The 6,914-nt window shown below is 33.7% G+C and overlaps 1 long non-coding RNA gene across 2 annotated transcripts; it reads left to right on the forward strand.

Moving 5' to 3' along the window:
- Positions 1 to 2,341: 2,341 nt before the first annotated feature.
- LOC117241483 lies at positions 2,342 to 3,719 on the forward strand. Of its 2 annotated transcripts, none has more exons than XR_004495011.1 (5): positions 2,342 to 2,614; positions 2,787 to 2,954; positions 3,013 to 3,125; positions 3,339 to 3,538; positions 3,689 to 3,719. It is a non-coding gene; the product is annotated as an uncharacterized LOC117241483 (long non-coding RNA). The 2 variants fall into 2 exon arrangements; XR_004495012.1 differs by having other exon boundaries at positions 2,833 to 2,954.
- Positions 3,720 to 6,914: the final 3,195 nt, after the last annotated feature.

The following is a 6,914-nucleotide window of genomic DNA, read 5'->3' on the forward strand; positions in this document are numbered from 1 at the left end:
TATTCAAAATTCGCTTGATTGATTCAGGGCCCGGGACACTTGGGTCATGCCATTTTGGTAATGGACGAAAATGGCAGAAGGAAGAACGACCGTTTTTTTCATATTTCTCTTTCCCCGGGAAACGAAAGAATGCCCGAGCACCTTGTTTCATTTCTTCTCGACATCAATTTCAATCTTTTTAAACGAAATATAATCTGAACGATGAAAAGTTCATTCAAATAATGCTCCGCGCCAGACACTCACGAAAATTAAGAAGAAACACGGAAAATTCGCGAATAAAACGGATTTCTTTGTCCCAGTGAGATAATAAATCTCGTACACGTATTGGTTTTTAAAATCAATATATCCACCAATGTGCACTCGTTTAACAAGGGTGATGGAACGTGCCAAAAATCTCTCAAGAGGGTCTTGGCAACGGAAGAGTCGAAAATGTCACAATTATGAATGAAAAATTCGAATAGTTGCTGATTTTACAGTCGAAACCGATAAAGAACTCCAGATATTCCCCCAATTAATTTACAATAAATTCGCGAAAATGATCGATTGCTGACGTCATTGTATTCTAGAAAGATTGTAAAACGATAAGAATTTATTGAAAAAACTTATATTCGATGATAACACTTCTAATAAGAGTACTAAGAGGAGCGATTCTGTACTCACCTTCCTGCCTCGAAGTACCGAACGCAATTAACCGTCCGCCCAGGATGGAACCGTTCGGAACTTTTGTAAGTCACTGCACGGCCGCTGCTTATGGTGGAAATATAATAGATATAAGTACAGAGCGCGTGAGCGAACTAAAAACGCGATAGAGAAGTAGAGAGAGGATGTTCCGTCCTTGTCTAATGACGCGCACTTGTACAGGAAATATGTAACAGCGGTATACGAGCAGCGTCAGTGTCCACTAGTGTGCATGCTGATTAAACAAGGACAGGAAGTATCTATACATGGTGTTCTCTTTCTATTTCCATGTTGCATCCATCTTACTATACAGTACACACACTCAGCTATTCTATCATTATATTTGTGCGTTGCTTATGTGTGAACCAAACATTTCCATGACAACAAATCGTTTGTCTCTTGTTTGATGCTCGGTTTTCAACAGAGTTGAAAGAATTTTTTAAGAGAAACGCAATGGACGGGTTGTTTTTAAAGTAATAAACGGAAATTCTCGTATCCATTGAGAAACGATAGGCGATTTGAAAGTGTCACTATGAACGGTGATTTATCGATGCAAGGTAGTATGAATAAGATATTTTATAATCTGCGAAAAAAGGTAAGGAATATTCTAGATTTTAGATTTTAGAATTTCCACGTCACAGACGAGTGTGTTTTGTTATTTGATTTGTAATATTGCTGCAGTTCTCTTAATAGCTGTTCGTTTCATGCGATACTCGCACATAGTATCTATGACTTTTGCTTCTAACAATTTTTATAATTAGGCTGTATCAAATATTTTTAACGTTCGTGTTTCATGAAAAATCATGTGTAACTCGTTGAATTCGCAAATGTAACAAAAAATTCCATGAAAAACCTTATATTATTGTAATTAAAAAATAATTATATTAGGAGGAGAGTCGTATTTCGGAACGTCATCGGAACATATTATACCTTGTATGTGATTATTTGGAACACAATGGGTGAGTATATTATAATTAAAATATATTCCTAGTTCCAATTCTTTTGAATAGTGTCAGTGACCAATCGAAATAGAAATCAGTGGACATCATGGAAAGAGAAGGCGAAACCAAATTTAAAAATTCGACATCGGTAATTCAGTAGTTAAGAATAACTCAATCGATAATGTAGATTAACTAGTTATAAACAAATATATGAAGTATAAATTCAAATTATTCTTATCCATCTAAAAATTGGAAATTAAAAAGCAAAAGACAAGAAATTATCTTCGAGGATTTATATAGTAAATACATTCTTTTGCCTGTCTTACCTAGAGATAAAACAGTTGTTTGATGGTTATCTTATAGTGTTCAGTCATTGCGAAAAATATTTTTAATTAGTTAAAAACTATAATTAATTAAAAACTACATTTTTTTATGTATATAGACGTTAGCGATGTATTATTCCGGGAAGCTCGTCTATCTCCCGAACATCGGGTTTGCGACAACATCGATTTGGAAATTATCGTTGCAGAGTATGGAAATTATTACAAGATGAAATTTCAAAAATATCCCATATTGTGTAAGAAAATAACTGGAAGGGAAATGACGAGGGAAGTGACAAATGCAAACAAAACGTAAGAATTTAAATTATTTAACGATATTAAACGGTATTCAACGTATTCAACGTATCGTATTCAACGTAATATGATCCAGTGTTTGTAGAAGTATTGAGACAAAAGCCCAATCTGTTAGTAAACAAGCGAGAAGTGAGCCTGTGAAAGAGACGAATCTACAGCAGAAGATAACTGATGACAATACGAATCATATTAATCTCGCAATGACAGTGACGTCAATATTCCCCAATGAGAGTGATGGACGTTCATCAGAAGAGCTATTTAACGTCCCAATGGAACAATCCATGCAATCGAAGATATTGAAATGCATTGAAAAGCTTTATTCAGATAATCCGGAATTACGAGGCTGAGGACATCTCATGCGTTATTTTCGATTAATATACATATCGTAAAGCTTTTAAACGATAAAATTCCCGTCGATAAACCGTCCAACGTATATCGACGATGACGTGATTTCAGTAACGCTTCAAATATCAAATTACGTAACACTTACTTAATATAGAGAAGACGCCATTTTATCTTTGTATCATCACAGGAGATCATAGTAAGCAAATTAAATGTACATTGGGATGACGTTATAGGCCTAGAGGAATGTAAAACCGCTGTTAAGGAAGCCGTTGTGTATCCCCTTAAGTATCCTATCTTTTTTGATGGCCCGTTTTCCCCTGGAAAGGTATTTTGCTGTACGGCCCACCTGGTACAGGTAAGATACTCGTATTCTTTTCATTTCTGTACGTGTTTACAAGAAATATACAAAACAGGGAAAACGAAGTTAGCGAAGGCAGTCGCGACAGAATGCCATTGCACCTTTTTTAACATAACTGCCAGCTCATTGGGCAGCAAATGGAGAGGCGATTCCGAGAAGTATATACGTGTAAGTTGCTTTGTCTATGTAAGTCTCTTTGTTCCTTTGTCTATGAAGGAGAGATTCTAGGTATAAAAAGATTTGATTTTATTTTTCGTCATTTATATATAAATAGAATAGTTGTTTGGAAAACGAAATGATATCATATTCGTGATGAGGCAATGAATTTAAGGAATTTCGAATATAATATTTAATGAATAATACATTTGTTAAACTGAACAGGTTTTATTTGAACTTGCCTATAGTCATTCGCCTACAATTATTTTTATCGACGAGATTGACTGGATCGCCACAAATAAAGGAGACTGTATATTGTCTGAACCTGCAAAGAGATTCGGATCAGAACTTCTTTCTAGATTGGATGGATTAGTGTCTAATGAGAATTCTAATGTAGTTCTTCTAGCTACAACTAATTCCCCTTGGTACGTATATCACGTTATTTCAATGTTTTCTAAGTAGAAAATATCGTAATATTTCTCCAAATTCCAAATATGTTATTGTGTTGTTTGAAGTATTCCTTCATTATTATTAGTATAATAGAACGATAATATTTATTGTAAATATGTTATTAGGGGCATTGATGCAGCTTTACTCAGGCGTCTCGAAAAGCAAATATACGTATCATAACCCAATGAAGTTGCTCGACTTGGTATATTCAAATTATACCTTAGCAACCACTTATTAGAAAATACAGATATTGTAAACCACATAGTAAAATGTACTGAAAGATATTCTTGTGCAGATATAAAATTGCTTTGTAAGCAAGCGTGGCTACTAGAAATAAGCCCGATATGGAGGAGACTTGAAAAGAAAGAAACACCTGTTACCACTTTGAAATATGAATTAAAAAGTTATGAAATATTAGCAAAATTGTTAAAAAAAATGTCACCTACAGTTATGCAAATAGATAAATATGATACGTGGAACAAATAAATACGCAATCGTAAGGACAGATATTGAAAAATATAAATAAATGCATTATCGTTCGAGAAATCATTCGCATGTGTGTGCATGTGTGTATGCGCGCATGTGTGTGCGCGCATGCGCGCATGTGTGTGCGCGCATGTGTGTCATGTGTGTCATGTGTGTGCGCGTGTGTGCGCGCACGCGCTTAGGCTAAGTTTAAAATGTTCGGTTGTATTATATCCTTGTATTATATATGTCGGAGATGAAAGGAAAACCGGAGCCTTCCCTTTGCAATTTTGAGGAAGCCTTCTAATGCTTTAGCCTAGATTTTATCATAACTGTAATTAAGCAATTGTCATTTGTAATTGTTTGATATTTGTGAAAGCGAAAGTGGGTTCGAGATGACAACTGGTCGCCGAACGTAGCCACGGTCACGGGATAAACGTTTTGCCTGACGAAGGTGTGGATCGGTTGTATTGTTCTCCCTAGAAATCACATAGAATTGTACTTTAGAGATGTCGATATAATGGGACACACGTTGTATTAGGAATCAATCTCCAGACAGAAACTGCCTAGCAACGGCGTTTGAATCTTTCTCGATGTTTCCAAAGAGTATACAACAAACTTTTGACAGAAATTGCCTAGCAACAACGATTGGAACCTTCTCGATGTTTCCAGCGAGCATATAACAAACAAATGCAGTCGTATAGCGAAAAAGATTTTCATCAGATATTCATTCGTGTGATCGCCTTGGAAAGTGATACATCGAGCAATTTACCGAGTGTCTTAGCAATCGTATTTTTTTGTGTTTAAAATTATTCTACGCATAGTAAAAAGTTATCCCGTTGACCGTGGATTCGTTTGAAGCCAGGAACATTGTTAATAGCGTTAATTAAATTCATTATTCGTTAAATTTATTATTCGTAAAACATATTATTCGTTACTCTTATTATTCGTTAAACTTATTATTCTTTAATCTAATCATTAGTTAAACTTATCATTTGTTAATCTTATCATTCATTAAACTCAATATTCATAATATTTTGCAAAATCTTGTATATTCGCGTAAATATAATCTCTGTTTCGTAAAACAATGGCTAATTATTCGTTCCTCTTATTGTTCGTTAAACTTATTAATCTGTAATCTAATTATTAGTTAAACTTATCGTTTGTTAATCTTATTATTTATTAAACTCATTATTCATAATATTTTGTAAAATCTTGTTTATTCGCGTAAATATATTCTCTGTTTCGTAAAACAATGGCTAATTCAAACGAAGGATCATTATGCGCCTTAAATCCTAATGATAACCCGACATATATATGTGAGTGTATTTTATCAAAAATATGTTTTTTATGTTTTCTTATCTTAATAATTATTTTTAAAAAAGTCTTAAAGTCTTATATGAAAATAAAGCTGTTCTTTATTTCAAATAATTGAAGTAAATAAATACAATGAGTTTTATATTTTATTATATCTTATATTATTGTTATATTGTTATTGAAAAAATTGATATAATCAATAGTTCTTCCTGTTCTCTTGATTGTTTCTTGCTCGTTTCAAACCATGATAATAACCTACAAAAGAAATAACATAGTCCATTGAAAATTTAATATACAATAAAATACTTATATGAAATAATTACCTGTGTAATATACCATGTAACCACTAATATACCATTACATCAACATACTTGAAAGTGCGTCTGTATCATTATCTGGTAATCTAGTACATTTTATTAAAATTTCGTATTTTTTCCAAATAAAATGTTAAACTTATTCCAAATTACTTATTAATATTAGAAGTATTCAGCATTCCATTAGAATTTTTAAATTGTACTTACTTGGCCATTAATTGTGGTGGTAAAGGAGGTGCAGGTGGCATTATATCGGTCATCGAATTGAAAGATGGTCCCGGTATGAAGTGATGTTTATACGCATTTGCTTCTTCAGAGTCACAATCCATTTTTTCTACATTATATTTTTTCGAATTTACATTTGTAGAAAAATTAGTCTCACAAGTCTCATCGTTCTCTTCATTGAATTTCTCTTCCAAAGCTTTCTTTTGTTGTGCTATTTGACTTTGCAAACCTTCTGATTCTAAGAGAAAGAGAACTCAACTCGACTTTCTGTGTATTACCATAGCCTAAACACAGAGTAAAAGAAATTTTTGTCATTTAATAGAATGACTGAGTGCCATTCGGTTACTGTCCTTACAGGCAATGTATTAGAATTTCCCGTGCATAAATGTATATGTATAAATGTTTGCCTTGATATATGTAGTAATAATCCCTCGTCTAATGAGGAGAATTATATTCCAAGCAGCTAATAATGAACAATAAGTAACATGCATGTTTATGGTTCATGACCCTATATCCCACGGGTCTCCCCATAGACATTGACAGGTACTCCTGCCCAGTTAAGGACCTGCTGAATGACACTGTGATAGACTATGCGAAAGCCTTTACTTCATATATATATATGTATTTTCAGTACATTTCTTAATTGACATAACCATCATGCTAAAGGTATTACCTACAAATTTTACAACACACGTACTGTTGAGGTTATTCGGTGTGTAAACAGAGAAAACACGTGGATAAATTGTAAGGTAGAAAATATATTTAAATAGAAGTGTAATAAGTAAAATACAATTTGAGCTGGTCCAGATCCGCACGCTAGCTGTGTTACCTAATAACTGAAAAACCCCGAAGCCAACGTCGCCTATCTACTGTTTATGGCCTGACTTCGTCGCAGTCTTTTGTCTACACGCTGTCGATGGCTTCAGTGCTTGAGAAAACTAAAAAAGACCAGATGTAGAGTTTTCTTAGAAGTGAACTTCAACACCCTCCCTAAAACTCTACATCCCTACAAACAATTATCTCAAATTTA

Source organism: Bombus vosnesenskii, unplaced genomic scaffold (assembly GCF_011952255.1).
Source record: "Bombus vosnesenskii isolate JDL3184/JDL3185 unplaced genomic scaffold, Bvos_JDL3184-5_v1.1 scf7180000015986, whole genome shotgun sequence".
NCBI classification, from domain to species: domain Eukaryota; kingdom Metazoa; phylum Arthropoda; class Insecta; order Hymenoptera; family Apidae; genus Bombus; species Bombus vosnesenskii.